The sequence below is a fragment of the Genypterus blacodes genome, unplaced genomic scaffold, assembly GCF_046128005.1.
Source record: "Genypterus blacodes isolate CSIRO-AG114 ecotype Tasmania unplaced genomic scaffold, CSIRO-AGI_Gbla_v1 ptg000015l_1, whole genome shotgun sequence".
NCBI classification, from domain to species: Eukaryota; Metazoa; Chordata; class Actinopteri; order Ophidiiformes; family Ophidiidae; genus Genypterus; species Genypterus blacodes.
The window spans coordinates 7,165,001-7,181,170 of NW_027466829.1; the positions used below are offsets into that span (position 1 = coordinate 7,165,001).

At 49.9% G+C, this 16,170-nt stretch overlaps 1 protein-coding gene across 1 annotated transcript in view; it reads right to left on the reverse strand.

Annotated features, from left to right (window-relative positions):
* cunh11orf96 (chromosome unknown C11orf96 homolog) overlaps positions 1 to 14,875 on the reverse strand; it is a 60,253-nt gene extending 45,378 nt beyond the window's left edge. Inside the window, exon 1 of the mRNA XM_076171495.1 lies at positions 14,833 to 14,875. The gene's annotated coding sequence lies outside the window, so the exon portion shown is untranslated. The remainder of the gene's footprint in view (positions 1 to 14,832) is intronic.
* Positions 14,876 to 16,170: the final 1,295 nt, after the last annotated feature.

Consider the following 16,170-nt stretch of genomic DNA (forward strand, 5'->3'; position numbering starts at 1 on the left):
TGTTGTGGATCAGGATCTGGATCTGGATGAGATGAGAGATGAGTTTGTACACCTATAGGCTCATTTCTCTAAAAACAGAAAAGAGATCTGGACGTGACAAAAACCCCTGAGGTGATCTTCCTCCGGTGCAGATCCAGATCCAGATTAGGTGGACTCACACATGTAAGGAGAGGGGTCACAGATTCCAATTTCCTTCTTTCCTCCAAACTCCTAATCTTATGGAAAATAGGACTAAATCTAGAATATCTGCCGTTATGCGACACAGGAAGGATCGGTTTGAAGCCAAGCCTGTGTTGTTGTGTACTGAGGACAAGTCACAGCAGATTGCCTGCATTTACCAGGAACTAAAGGACGCAATTTGATTCAAGAGATACGACAAAATACGGACTATTTTAAGGAATAAATGGAGAATCTAAGCGAAAGATGGCAGGACATCACTCCTCTTGCTTCTTCTTCCATTAACTCTACTTAAGACCACGACCTCCTAGAATAGATCTATAAATATAGCTAAACATTATCTGATCAGTTTTTTACTTTATGTGATATTTTAAACCTTTTATTCCATAACCTGGATAGAAACATACAGCATACAGCTACAGCAGCGTACATGGGGGAGAAACCTCGTCTCTGCTGCACTGTAGTGACTCCTACTGGCTGGACGGGGCGTAACAGCAGACGCCTGCATGTGCATTGGAGCTGACGTGTAGCTCTATACATCATTATTTTTCAAATATTTTTATCTTTTCAGTATTTTGGAGCAAACAGTCTGGCAGCCTACATTGTGTCCCACATGTTGGTGTTTGCATTTCAGCTGAGAAATAAAATTAAACCTTTAAAATCAAACCTTCGCAGAAACACGGAGAGCGCAAAAACTCCACAGAGACAAGGCCCGGTCAGACTCAAACCCTCCCCTCTGTGAGGCAACAGCACTAAACATCAGTCCAGCAGAAGTGAAATTCTAAAATTGTGTAGCTGACTTCCTGTCAGGAAGCAGGAATGTACCAGAACGGAAAGACAACGGAAACATCAAGATGGAGGCGATGGAGTTCCATCTAAACAGGCTTCCTTCCACCATTCTCCTGTGGCTCCTGCACGTGGTGGTTCTCTACACACACACACACACACCTTCTGAATGGCGTCTGTGCTCACTGCACTGACTTGAAAATGGAGGAAGTTTTAGGATTATTTGTGTTTGGGTTATCGGTTAAAAGACTTATATTAATAACTGAAGAAAACCTTTTACAAACACATAAACGTCAATTTCCAGACATCTATATTTAGGCTTCCAGCATATGGACAAACATTTAGAAGTCTGGAAACACATTTGCATATTTTCAGTCCTTTAGTAAAACGCTCACACTAAAGAAACGACATCATGGATCCACCGGAGCTATATGATCCGTCACTCAAACTAAAACAAACAAAAACATCCAAAAATATAAAACATAAATGACTCAATAACTCTGATGTATTTTAGCAGGTTTTGGTGTGTGTGTGTGTGTGTGTGTGTGTGTGTATGAGACACACAGCCGCTCGTGACTCGTGCTGTTTTGTAGCCTACGTCTTCCAAACTACCTGCTCTCACTTTTAAGCCGTGATGTCATCGGCCTAAATATAGCTTTGCACTGTAGCTCACATTAACGGAGGGAAGAGGAGTGTTGGTACAGATTTAGGAAGGAAACGCTGATTTTCCTTTGCACAGGTGAGGCGACGCCGGGACAGAAAGGGGGTGTGTGTGTGTGTGTGTGTTTGGTTTTTCACTGGTTCAGGTGAAACATGGACGACATTTGAAGAGGCTCATCTTCGTCATATTTAGATATTATGATTAAAACCTGGAGAATTTGTAAGGTGCAGTGGAAGTAAATAATCAGAGCTTGTGAGGGTTAAAGTCATCGTTTACACTCATGCAGCTCATGCATCCTCAAAACCTCGCTGTATTTTGGCCTTTAGTTAATATACAGAATTATCACTATTTAGGTAAAAATCTACACAATCTGATCTCTGCCATCGCTCCTTCCTTTGTGTATGATGTCATGTTGGGTTTACACTGGGGCAGAGATCGTAGACGCACATCTCATTCACACAGTTCAGGGCTGAATATTGAGTCGAGTTTACCGCTGTTGTGTCCACGCCATTTACACATGAGGGGGTCAGAAAATTAGAAACACCAGGAAATACAAAAGCAGACTCACACCAGAGAGCAACAGCTTCATCAGGGGCCGCAGCTTCAGCTCAGATCCCCTCACAATACCAACGTGAGGCTGCAGAGAGGCAGGATTGACCTCAGAACAGCTGTATTGGATGAGACGAGTGTTCTTATTGATAAGCTGGTAGCTACGTGTCCATGCTGCATTCATGATCTAAGCTGCTCACACACACTCCGTCTCACTCACTGGACCGGTTGCATCATTCTGCCTGCACGCCGGACTTTCAGAGTAGAAACGTTATAATCTGAATGACAGCGTTAGGATGAGTTCAGATGATGACGTGAATCCATGCAAAGTCCAAAAGAAGAGATCAGTCCAACCGTATATGAAGAAGACACAATGCTCACCAGATTCACCAAACACTTCAGGCACAAACTGGAACGTTGTGATTATAATATTTTCACAAAACAGTGTGTTGGAGAGGACTGTAAAGACTCAACCGCACGCACACGCACACGCACACGCACACACACACACACACACACACACACACACACACACACACACACACACACACACACACACACACTCACACACAGGCAAGTGAATCTGTTTCCAAATCCTGATTACTCCTAACCCAACATATAAATACAAACTTTAAGTGAAACCAGTTTCCCCAGCACATCCAAAATAATTCATTATAACAAAATAATAAATACAAAAATACGGCCCCTAAAAAACCCCAGAACCAAACAGGTGTCCCAGCATGCTTTGCGTTTGATGAGAATGCTGATGATGTTATGTGTCGAAAGGACTTTTTATCGGCTTAGAAGACAATCATTGATTTCTATAGGATACTCGACACTCTAATTTGTAGTGAGAATATTATCAGACACACACACACACACACACACACACACACACACACACACACACACACACACACACACACACTCACACACACTCACACGGGTCTTCTATAGGAGTCATACGGTTGTTGGACAGCGATCACAACACGTTTATGTGCCGCTCCCTTTCTCAGAAGCGGACGAGCACCTGAACGCAACACCACCTTACAGCAACCTAATCACCGCTTGACGTTTGTGTCACCGTGTCGCTCCCTGCGTGGCCGCGGGGCAAAGTGATCGCGTCTGCTGTAACAAACACAGGAGAGAAGTTTGACTGGACGTTAAAATGTGTGAATGAGCTGAATGATCACTGACGATGATGATGATGATGATGATGAGCGGCTCCTCGGTGCTTTCAGGTGACTACAGCGTTAATGTGAGCGCAGGTGAGTCTAACGTGACCTAGAGGTGTGTGTGTGTGTGTGTCCGGAGTGTGTGTAGAGCTTTCATGGATCCTGCTGTGTTGTGTAGATTCTCTGTTGACTTGGAGAGACAATGACGCAGATGTGCCGCGCTGGTCTGTCAGATAAGGTTTGGGTGCCAGCGCGCGCAAAAGGTCACCGGGGTCACAACAACAGCAGGAGCAATGGTTCAGGACGAGTATAGTGACATCACACAGCGAAGTCAACAGACCACAGGTACGGAATAAGTGATCAACCACATCAGCGTCTCCAGCCACCACGAGAACAAGAACCATCTGACTGGCGACGAGACGAGACCAGCAGCCTTCAGAGCTCTAAAGTCTACAAGCGACAACAAGTTACACCGGAAGGAGAACAGCACAGCAAGCGCCTACATGCGGAGAAAGCGCACAACTCAACCTGCGCACACTTTAAAGTTTAAAGGGATGTAATGGGGCTCTGACGTCACTCCACATCTCGGGCCGTGCAATTACCTTGGTGAGGATGAGGAGGAAGAGGAAGGAGGCAAAGGCCCGGCTGTGCGGAGGCTCCAGCGGGGTCCGTCCGAGCTCACAAGTCACCAACCAACTTTGCTGCTGGGTCTTCATCTTCCTCTTCTTCTCTCCTGCGCAGAACAGAAAGACAAAGAGCCGCGGTGAGATTGGAGACAAAGATGAAGTTAGTCTGCACAAATATGAACGCAGAGCCGGACAGGACAACGGGCAACGGGGGGGCTTCAGGGTGGGCAGCGTATGTGTGTGTGTGTGTGTGTGTGTATGTGTGACCTGCAGTGTGTGTGGCCTGCCTGTTTCTTTTCCCGTATTAAGTTTTGCTGAAACGTCTCCACGCGTGTTGGAGGAGGAGCGGTAGATTGCGTGAAGCCTCCCCGGGCCTCCACGCACCTCGCCCGGTGTGTGTGACGCTCAAGTGGTCGGTGGTTGTTTGGGGGGTGGGGGGGTGTTTAGAGACGTGTGTGTGTGTGTGTACGTGCTCGCAGCCACGTTAAGAAGTTTGATATTTCGCTCCTCATACACCCGCACGTCGCCTACAGGTCAAACATCGTTTAACTGCGCTTATTTGCGGTTGTAACTGCGTCACTTTCTGCGCTTTTTCTCCTCCGTCACGCTGCGTCTCGCCGTTTCAACTCAAGTTCTTCATTTGAAGTCTTAACGGGGCTTCGTGGTTCACTTTCATGACGCATTCACGGGCCTGTTGGAGGCCAGATTACAAACATGTTGATTGATCTTCACTGTGCTTATTCTCCCCAGCCCAGTTGCTCTTTCTACAGGAAACGGAAGTCCAGTCTAAAGTCGCCTGTGCTTTCATTCTCGTGGGCAGTTAGTGTTGGACTACGTTCAGATCTTTTTACTCTGTCATATAAGAGCGGAAGTGATCATCTCTGACTTTTGTTTTCATCGCTGTGGCTGTTTTGTGGTTCACACACACATCCCCCATAATGCACATCGGCTTTGGGAGGCCGTGCAGAGTTTTGCTGTGCTGCACAACTTCAGTCTATCGATCAGGTCCTTATATGATGTCAACATTTAGATCTGTGGCTGTTTGATTGGTTTTGTTTTGTTGTTTTAACTTGTTTTGTAATCTGTGGGTCGGAGTGTAAAAGAGGCTCGGCTCTCTGTGGGACCCTGGGAGGGAGACACGTGTACGTTGTGGTTGTGGTTGTGTGTGTGTATGTTAAAGGAGAGGCTGCACACACACACCTATACACACTCAATCACTGCACGGTCAGTGTGTGAGGCAGTGGCTCCTTATCCTCCATCTGCCAATCTGGGCTTCTCCCTATGTAAGGATGTGGCCTGGTGGGGGAATCCCTTGCATATGCACTTTGCTTACAGGTGTGTGTGTGTGTGTGTGTGTGTGTGTGTGTTGGTCATATATTTGTAGGGGGGTTAGGGGTTCAGTGACGTCAAAGTAAAGTGGCACCCCACCCACCACACACACACGCACACACACACACGCTCCACTGTTTTCCCACGTGCAACTTGTTCATTGCGAGGGTCTCCCCGTGTTTACACTCTACGCTGCTGGGGGGCCACTGAGTGTGGGACGGGGGGGGGCATAAGGGAGGTAAGGGGGGGGGGGCAGAGTTAATGACTTAATAAGCTTGAATGGCTGAAAGTTTGTGCTCCGGTGACGTGTGTGTGTGTGTGTGTGTGTGTGTGTGTGTGTGTGTGTGTGTGTGTGTGTGTGTGTGTGTGTGTGTGTGTGTGTGTTTGTCTGCTGTCACACGCAGCCAGAGCAAAAATAATGTTGTTGTTTTTCTGCACATTGAGCCTCGCAAGAGTTGGAGTGAAACTTGGGTGCGACGTGCGGCAGCGGGGCTCCGCCACAATGTCTAACAAAGGAGAAACACTTTAGTGACGAGGGGGAAGAAACGGCGAACGCAACGGGGCTGAAAAGCAACGGAAACAAAAACGCCACAGCCACCGCGACGGCACGGATCACAAGAGTAAATAACGACAGCGACGATGCCGAGGGAAAATTCGAGCAGAAAAAGAAAACAACCCCGTAAAAAATAAGAGATTGTAAAATTCCACGAGTGGACGAGCTTCTTCCAGTGGCGATGTCTCAGCGCGGCGATTGCGCCCTCCGCAAATGCTTTTTGGGGTAAGGGCTTCCCAGATTAATAGTTATGAACAGCAAGCCCAGACCGCAAAAAGATTCGTGAAGGACATTGATCTGCTTCCTGCTGCTCCGTGACAGCCGGGGGAGCCCGATCGCTCCACAGCTCGCTCGCTCGCTCGCTCGCTCACTCGTTCCCTTCCTTCCTTCCTTCCTTCCGTGAATTATCTCCCATCCCGGCTCGGTTCGATTGTATCTCCAGCTATCGGCAACCCGAGGCGAGTGTATCCCTCCAACACACACACACACACACACTAAAAGAGGAGCGGTGGATGGATGGAGGATGAAGCGAGAGAGAGAATGAGAGAGAGAGAGCGAGAGAGAGAGAGAGAGAGAGAGAGAGAGAGAGAGAGAGAGAGAGAGAGGTGGGTCTCCGGATGCCAAGGCTGCTGCTGCAACTGAGAGCTGTCCAAGGTCCTTTCGCTTTGATTCCCACTCCTCCATAGTTTGAATTCTCCTCTATCTCCCCTCGCCTCTCCTCCTTTATCCATCCCTCTCTCTCTCCCTCTCTCCTTTTCTTATTGTCATTATTATTATTATCCAAACGCTCGGCTGTGCAAACCCCGTGTGATCTCTGCGAGCTGTGCATCGATGCGTTATGTTGTCAGTGCTCTCTCCCTCTCTCTCCTTCTCTCTCTCCTTCTCTCTCTCATCCTCTCTCCTTGTCTTTCTCTCTCTCTCTCGTGTTATAGTCCCCGGTTCCGTGGTGCGTCTCCCTATAGTGGAGCTGCTGGCTCTCTGCAGCCGCTCCAGCGCTCTGGGTGAGGAGGGAGCAAGGCTGTAAACTGCTGGCAATAAATAGAGAGCAGGGAGGGATCTGATTGGAGCAAAGCAAAGCTCGTCATCAACCAATCAGCGCCTCGCTCATATAGGGACCCCCCTTTTTGAAAAAAAAAAAAGAAAAAAAATAGACAGGACTAACCAAATTGTGTCCTATACCACAAACGTGTGTGCATATATGACCGGGTAGAGGCTGTGTGAGCGCGGGATACACAGCTATACGTTACAATGCCTCCAGCCGTGTGTGTGTGTGCTTGTGTGAGTGTGTGTGGGGCTGCGACACTGACACTCGTTTGAAATGGCCCGTGTGTAATAATGATAATGATAATAATAATAATAATGAGTAAAAACAAGATATGTGACAACAACAACAACCGCACCAGCAACCACACAAAAGCTTTCTTTCTGTTTATACAAGCCAGCAGCGGAACATCCGGGCTCTGATGCACAGAATGGGCGATAATATAGCAACAATATAGCAGAGGAAGGAATGCAGCCAAGCACAACACAGCACCGGACAAAAAAAAAGAAGAAGAAGAAGAAGAGGAAGCATCCAAGGCGGCGCTTTTGCACGGTCACCTATAGGGTTCACCGGAGGGTATACCGCCGCCAAGCACGACACGGGGGGGAGGGGAGGGGCGAGGGGAGGGGAGGGGAGGGGCTCAACTGCACATTCATGTCAGAGTTTTTATACTTTACAGGTGTTTTTAGGGTTTTAAACAAATAAAGGAATAGCACTTAACCCCGCCCCCCTCCGCCCCCCCCCGCCCCCCTTATATCTTCAAGCAGCAACATGTGTAAACAACAACATACAGTAATATTGCACCGGAGCATCACATCCAGAGGAGTCCATCGCGACCTGAAGCTCATCCCTCCTCCTCACACACGCTGAGTTCAACAATCTTTAATGAGTTTTTTGTTTTTGTTTTGTTTTTTGGTCAAATCTGTCAAATAATCACAAGAAAGAATAACTTCCACTTACCTGCGTGTGTGTGTGTATTTTTCTGCACCTCAACAGTTCCATTACGCCCCCCCCCCCCTCTCTCTCTCTCTCCCCCTCCCTCCCCCTCCCCCTCCCTCCCCCTCTCACGCTACTGTGTCGAGGTGGAGGCCGGGTCACGATCTGGATTCCGGACCCGTCTCTCCACCTGTTCGTATCTGGTTCGACCCCCCCCACCCCTCTCCTTCTCTCTCTCTCTCTCCCTCTCTCCTCCCTCTCTCTCTCTCTCGTCCACATCGCCCCACTATCACTGATGATCTGCATTCAGGTTTGGATGCCAGCGAGCAGCGGGACTCACATTGGGGAGAGAAAGGAGGCATATCTGGGCTTTGGGAGGGAGGGAGGTGCACAGGGAGAGGGAGGAGGTTTAGGGAAACGGTCAGTGCATATAGCAGGTCGACCCTCCAGCCCCGCAGACCCAGACCCTCAACCCCCCCCCCCCCCCCCCCCCCCCCCTGCTCCCCCCAAAGTGTGGGTATTTTTTTATTGGGTGGTCTTTTCATTTGCAGCCCAGTCAGTCACGATTCTCCCCCACCGTCTGCGCTGCACAGTGACTGCCTGCCTCTCCTGACGCAGCCAACGCGCACATTACTCACTTTAGCAGTCACGACTCGGGAATCTGTGTTGTTTCCACCGAAATTACACGGCCGGTGTTGAATTAGACCGAGCGAGATTCTCCCCCCTTCGTCTTTACGCGGTTTGACCGACGGAGAAACGCCGTGTTGTTGTTTTTTTTCTTGTTTTTGTTTGGGGAGGTGCAGGAATGTGCCGCAGGTGAAGTGCATTAGGGGATTCGGCACGACAAAGGGAAGCTGGCGACGATTTTTTGGTATCTGTGTGTCTGCAGACATCTGGGGGAAATCGGCCAAAGTCGTGCATATTGTGGGAGTGGGTGAGCACAGATGCTGCGTTCGACTCCGGCTTCGTGTATAAAAAGACGTCAGCGCCGTATTGGTTCGTCTGCCCGCACGGAGTCCAAACACTGATAACGCGATTAAAAGGGTGATTCCTTTAAACTCTAAGAGGCGACGCTACCGACGCTACCGACGCTACCGACGCTCCCCTCTCCGCCTCCTCGCAGTAAGGACGCAAAGTTACTGTGCAGAGCTTAAAAACCACACCAACACACACACACACACACACACACACACACATAAGAGCAGTGAAGTCAGACGGGCAGTCGTGGCGGGTTTTTTTTTTGTAATTTTCCAAATATTTCTTTCACAAATGTTGACATCTTCCTTCATTTTGAAGTTAAGACCGGACAGAATTGGACGAAACGCCGCGCAGAGACCGAGCTGACGCCGATAAACGAGTCGAGCAGACATGGGAGGAAACGCTAGGACTGACGTGAGCAGAGGAGCCGAGCCGAGTCCTCTCTCTCCCCTGCTCGCCTGTAGCATCTGATGATGCCGTTCAAACCACACAGGCGGGAAAAGCACCGCTGTGTCAAACCCGCTCTGTGCCACTGTCCTCCCGGTGCGTGGGGACGAGGACGCGCTTCACTGAGGACGGTGTGAACATGTCTCTGCCGAAGTGGATTCAGGAAAGAGGATGAGCTCGGAATGGACGCCGGCGGGTTCCAAACAGGAGTAAATAAAGCGTTTGACTGCCAGAATCAACACCGACCACATCGCAATACACACACACACATACACGGACACACACACACACACACAGACACACACACAGCAACGCCATTAATAGCCCACTACCGCCACTTGGTGTGGTTTCAGCACCATTGCTGCTGGACAGCTCCCGGGTTTCCCCATGCGGTCCGCCTGGCGCCGAGGTCTCTGCTGCGGCAGCGACTCCGTCACTTCAGCCGCTCTCCTCTTCCTCCTCCTTTCCTCCTCCTCCTCCTCCAGCGCCGCTTCTCTTTCGCTACGATTCCTCTTAAAAACAAAAGAAGAAAAAAACGCAGGAGAGTCGTCCTTAAGCGCTCATCACAGAAGGATTCCCCTCGATTTGGCGGTTAAGCAGAGAGATGGGAGGGAAAATATGGATGTGATAGAGACTCAACAGCGCCAACAGACAAAGGGAGTTTGTGCACTTGCTTATTTACCAAAGGGGTGATTCCTGCTCTGCGGGAAGGCTGAGCTCTGCTCGGGCTCTACAGGCAGATGTGGATCGGAACGCATGCCAGTATAAATCCATGCCTGTGACCGGGAGTCAAGCTTAGCGTGCATGAGACGGAGGTGCAGGGAGCGCATGCACTACTAAAACACACACACACACACACACACACACAAACACACACACACACACGTACACACTCAACAACACGTAATTAAATACTGCATGTGCAAATGTTTCACTCACCATAGAGTCCGGCAGGCGCGTCCTCGTCCTGTAAGTGGAGAGACAGAAAGAAGAGAGAAAGACTGAGATTTGAGTCAACAGCCTCTGGAGTCAGTCTGCGAGAAATGCAACAGATTACAAGTCCTCCATTTGTTATGATGTAGGCTTCTTACGGTGGCACGTCCAAGTTTGCTGAGGATCGCCTCCCTTTTTATACAAGTGATACCCGTCTGTCTATTTCTGGCGCACGATCAAAACCCTGATGCTATTTTTAGGTCACAGTATGAGGAAGGGAAAAAAAAAATCCCCCACAAAAGGAGCAGAACGTGGAGTGCATGTGATGTCAGTGAATGTTTCCTCTCCAACTCTGCACAAGAGCCCCGATTCCCCTCCGTTGCATCATTGCAGTGATTTTTTTTGGGTACCCGATGTGCCTCCAACAGCACCACCACCTCCTTCTCATCCTAAAAACACTATACCCCCCCCCCCCCCCCTCTCTCTCTCTCCTCTCTTTCCCCCCTCCCGTACCAACTCAGATCTGGAACTCGCCGTCGCTGCCAATATCATCACGGACAATATTTGATGTCTTGTCGCCCCCTTCAGAAGCTTCACCGTCCCGGAGACACTTCAGCTGCTCAAACTCACGCACGTCAAATAGGTCCGCATATTGATGAGCGAGGATCAGCCGATGCCCCCCCGCGGGCTTTGCCTATTTTCTTTGAGTCGACGGAGCTCAGTAAAACTAGTAATTAAAGCTTTGCTGACGAGAGGGAGAAAAAAAATAAAAAGCCTTTTTTTTTTGTTGAAGGGCTGCGTCAGTTACTAGGCATTGACGTCACGTTTAGATTCTCCCACTTTACAGCCCGTGGAGCCTGATTAAAGACGCTGCTGCTGCGTGATCCGCTCCGACCTGAACGGGAGGAAATACGAGGGGGGAAATATGAAATATTACGGTTGAATAATGTGGTTTATGCTTCAGAAACGAGAGATTTGGACTCGGTTATCTCCCGCTAGAAACCCTCCGCTGGAACATCTAGGTTTCCATCCAATCCCCCCCCCCCCTCTCCCTCCCTCCCTCTCGTGTCTCTATTTCTCCCCACCGAGCATTGGTGCTGTTTTGGTTTTGAAACATTCTTTCCCCTCCACCTTCAGACCGTTTGGCGGGCAGAAACACCGAATATGAGCCGAGCGAGAGGCGAACACAGCAGCGAGCCGAGCCGCTGCCTCCTCTACAGCTCATATATCCACCGCCTGTGCCCACGCACCAGATCCCGCTCACCCACGGCACAGATCCACGGGGAGCGCACACTGGTCCATGCAAAAGGCACACAAACAAACCTCCCTCCCGTCTCTCCCCCCGCCGTCCCCCCGTGTCTCTAACACCTATACTGGGAGACTCTCCTCGAAATTCACCCTTTCCACACACACACACCCCACGTCGTCCATCTGCACTCTTACCGCGTGGAAATTCACGAGACTGTACAGAATGGGATGGTGTGTGTGTGTGTGTGTGTGTGTGTGTGTGTGTGTGTGTGTGTATCCACTGAGTGGCAGCTACCGAGAACAGTCCGCTCTGAGAATGGAAAAGGGCTGCGCCCGTCGCATCGGTTGGTGCTATTTTTATCCCTCCTGTATAGGCCAACTGTATGTCCGTGGCCGCTGGCGGGTGCACGCACAGGGACACGCACGGAGCTGTCCTCATATGAGTACATTCACCAGAGTCACAGATAACAACAGGGGGAATAAGACAGGAAGGATTTTTTTCTGCATGATTTCCTTCTGACTTTTCCAAACCAAACTAGTAAAGGTGGAGTTACTTAAGTCTTTGACCCTCAGCCATCACCACACACACACTCACACACATACACACACATGTAGACACACGCAGCTCCCAGTGGTCCACAATCATTCAATCAGAGAGGGAGCAGCAGTATCAATAGGAGTTGCAGCCGAGGTTCCTCAGCGCAGTGCACCAAGATCACCGCATGGTGTCGACAAACTCAACCTGAGAGAACAAGAACAACACACACACACACACACCCCTCCCCCCGGCCCCCCAACAGAACTGCTCTTTATTTCCCTTTCTCTTCTGTACAGGAGAACGAAGCTTAATATCAATAATCAAAAACATAATTTATACTGCAGTGGCTCTTAACGATGAAGAGACGCAGCTGTAAAGGTTTGAAACCCAAATCCTCCCCTGGCAGTCAAAGCAGGGGATGAACAGGAATCCACAGTTAAAAACTAAAATTAACTATGAAAGATGAAGATGCAGCAGTTGGTGCATCTGCAAACAAACTGCCGTGTTTCCGTCACATTGTTGGTCGTTAACGTTCAACCGGATTCATTTCAATAACGCAGCTGGGCGAGTTTGGCGCTGTCCGCGGTGCTGAACGGAGCTACTGGCTGCAGATATTTCTAACCTCATCACCTGTTTGCTCCCACACACACACACACACACACACACACACACACACACACACACACACACACACACACACACACACACACACACACACACACACTGCAATCGGCTGATATCTAAGTATTAGTTGCTGCATTAACTGCACCGTGAGGACAAAAGAAGAGGCAGGTTGTACATTTTGGTGCATGTGGCTGATAACACGCGTGTGACGTCAGTCCGCCGAGGAAAGTTGTTTGCAAGTGAAGAACTCAGATTCTCTAAGTTTAGCTTTGTAATAAATATGACCCCCCCGCCCCCCTGTCTCTCTCTCCCTCTCTCTCTCTCTCTCTCTCTCTCAGTGTTAAACTATCAACAGTAAACACGAGAGACCCCCCCCAAGAAAAAACTCGCCCCCCCCCCCTCTCTCAGTTGTTACTAGGCACCTCAGCAGAGCAGGCAGCCTGAAGCAGAGGGTCCCCAACACGTGAACACTCCCACGCATTACCGCAGCCCGCTCTCTCTCCCTCTCTCTTTCCCTCTCCCTCTCTCTCTCTCTTCCTCTCTCTCTCTCTGGAGTGTCTGCGAATCCCATCGGTTGTCAGTTGGAGCACATGCACGTCTATGGAGAAGAACAAAATAAAACAGCTCGGCTCCGTCGCCACCGTTGCAGCACACACACACACACACACACACACACACACACACACACACACACACCGCTGTCGTACATTTGCAAACACATGGCACGAAGCGAAATAAAGTCACTCTGTCTTGCCTCGTGTGTTCGAGCTGAACACGGGGCGGGAAGCGACGCAAAATAACGCGAATAAACGAGGATCAATAGCAAAACCACGCAGCGTTTCTCAGATCAACTTCAAAACAGAACTTAGGGCAGAACATCAAACACCAGCACGTCAGCTACACACCGGGAGTCACCGGAGTTTGGATGGAATTCCCCCAAAACTACATTCCTGCTCGCGTGTGTGTGTGTGTGTGTGTGTGTGTGTGTGTGTGTGTGTGTGTGTGTGTGTGTGTGTGTGTGTGTGTGTGTGTGTGTGTGTGTGTGTTGCTACGCTCATCCTCATAGCAACCCACAGTGACAGAGTTTGAATCCCAAAATATCCACGCATGATCCAAAACCGTTCCCGTCTCAGTACAGTCTGTATAGTTTGGGGAATACACCACGCCATCAACAAGAGAAAGCACTTACCTCTCCGGCTCTTCTGTGTGTTATTTAGTTTGGAACTCTTTGCATGCATGGAGGAGAGCCGGGAGACACCGGCACATGCAGGCTCCCCTCCTCCTGCGTGCGTCAGGACGGAGAGACAGGTCACCGCCGCGCCGCGCGTCTTCTCTCTCACTTCTGTCGGAGGCTGAAATATTTTGGTGTTGCCAATCAAGCATCGGGGAGGCAGCCGAGCGGAAAGGTGGGCTCGATGGTGGTATATGGGGTAGATGGGCTGGGGAGGGGGAGGAGGGGAGTACAGGGGAGGGAGGGAGGGAGGGGAGGGGAGAGAGGGGAGGGGAGGGGAGGGGGGTACAGTGGTACACAGAGTTCCAAATTTGAGCCAGCTGAAAGAGCCCGCCAAATCAGAGGGAACTCACGAGTTTGAGAAGCGATCTCTCTCTCTCTCTTTTTCTCTCTCTCTCTCCTTCCCCCTCTCTATCTTTCTTTCTCTCTCTCTCTCTCTCCTTCTCCCTCTCTATCTTTCTTTTCTCTCTCTCTCTCTCTCTCTCTCTCTCTTTCTTTTTCTCTCTCTCTCTCTTTTTTTCTCTCTCTCTCTCCTTCTCCCTCTCTATCTTTCTTTCTCTCTCTCTCTCTGTCTCTCTCTCTTTCCCTCCCTCTCTCCCTTTCTCTCCCTCCCTCCGTCTCTCTGTCTGTCTGTCTCCCTCTCTCCCCCCTCTCTCTCTCTGTGTGTGTGTGTGTGTGTGTGTTAGTGTGCGTGAATGACTCCCAGACAGAGACTGAAAGCATGAATGAGACAGCAGCGTTATCATCATCGGCTCGAACCCGACGGGGAGTTGAGCGTATAAATCGGGGCGCAATTAAAACAGAGACACCGAAAGGGCCGCGAGGCGAAGCGCGCGCACACAAACCGCGGGGCGAGAGCGGCACATCCTCATGTCACAACACAAGAAGGGCTTTGATCAAGTGCTTCGACGACGAGACCTGCAGCCACCTCTCCTCTCTCTCTCTCCCTCTCTGTCTCTGTCTGTCTCTCTGCGTCTCTGTCTCTGTCTGTCTCTCTGCGTCTCTGTCTCTGTCTCTGTCTCTGTCTCTGTCTCTGTCTCTGTCTCTGTCTCTGTCTCTCTCTCTCTCTCTCTCTCTCTCTCTCTCTCTCTCTCTCTCTCTGTGTCTCTCGATCTCTATCTCTGTGTCTCTCTCTCTCTCTGTGTCTCTCTCTATCTATCTGTCTATGTCTCTCTCCATCTTTCTCTCTCTCACCGGTCCTCTTCTCCAGCCGTGTGCTATTGACCTGCATTGACGTCATTGCGTCATTAGGTATCCCTTAGAAACACTGACTTTCAAAAATAGTATCAAATTAATTCAGCTGGCAGGGGGAGAGGGGCGGGGCGTAGGAGTGTTTGGGGTAGGGGGTGTTTGGGGTGATAGCGGATGGGTGGGGGTCCCGGGGGGGGGGGGGGGGGGGGTTCAAACACACACCTATACCCTCACATCAACCTTCACTCCCGCTCCGTGCCGAGGCAGCGCGGACTGCAGACATCATAAAGCCGAAGAGACTCAGCGCAGTGAGGAATCCCGTCGGAGGGGAAAATGCAAAATGCGATCGCGTCTCTTTTCTTCCTTCTTTCCTCTCCGCGCCTCCTCTCGTTCTGTCTCCCTCTCGCTCCACCGCGAGTCTAAAAATATCCTCCAGCCTCCAGCTGACTATGTTGAAAACCTTTTCCCCATTTAACCCGCGGCTGTTGGAGCCCAGGCAGCCAGAACACAACGCAGGGCTGCAGACAGGCGGAGAAGCAGCGCGGCTGGAAGGCTACAGGTTGTTGTGATGCTCAGGACGCCCGGAAACAGCTGGATGCTTCAGTTTAGAGCAGCAGATCTTTAATCAGCCCCAGCTTCTAAAAAAAAACAAAGAGACAAATCAGTATAAAGAAGCCGGTGTTGTTTTTCACTCAGACATTTTATCATCCTGTCAAATGCTTCCTGCAGCAGCACTGTGCACACTGAGGACCTTTACTGAAGGTTTCAGACATGTGGGGTCTCGACTCAAACGTCCTGTCTGTCTGCATCTCAAATTGGTGACTGATGATGATGATTTTAGGGTTACACACATTTCTGCTCTAATCAAACATGAATAATGGAAAATTCAGGACGGAAAACTGAAACTGTTGCTGAGATGTTTCAGCCTTGCATGGGGGGTTCTTCTCGTGAACAGAAGCGGCGTTTGATGCACTGAAGCAAAGGAGCTTCCCCTCTCACAGTCACGAATCATAATCTCTACTCTGTACACGAGATCTGCCATAGACAAGGGGAGAGAACAACGACACAATGGCAACAGAACCAGAAGAACAATGAAGTCATCTTCAACGCTCTGACAAATGGCTGCAGGTTTCAGATAAGATAATG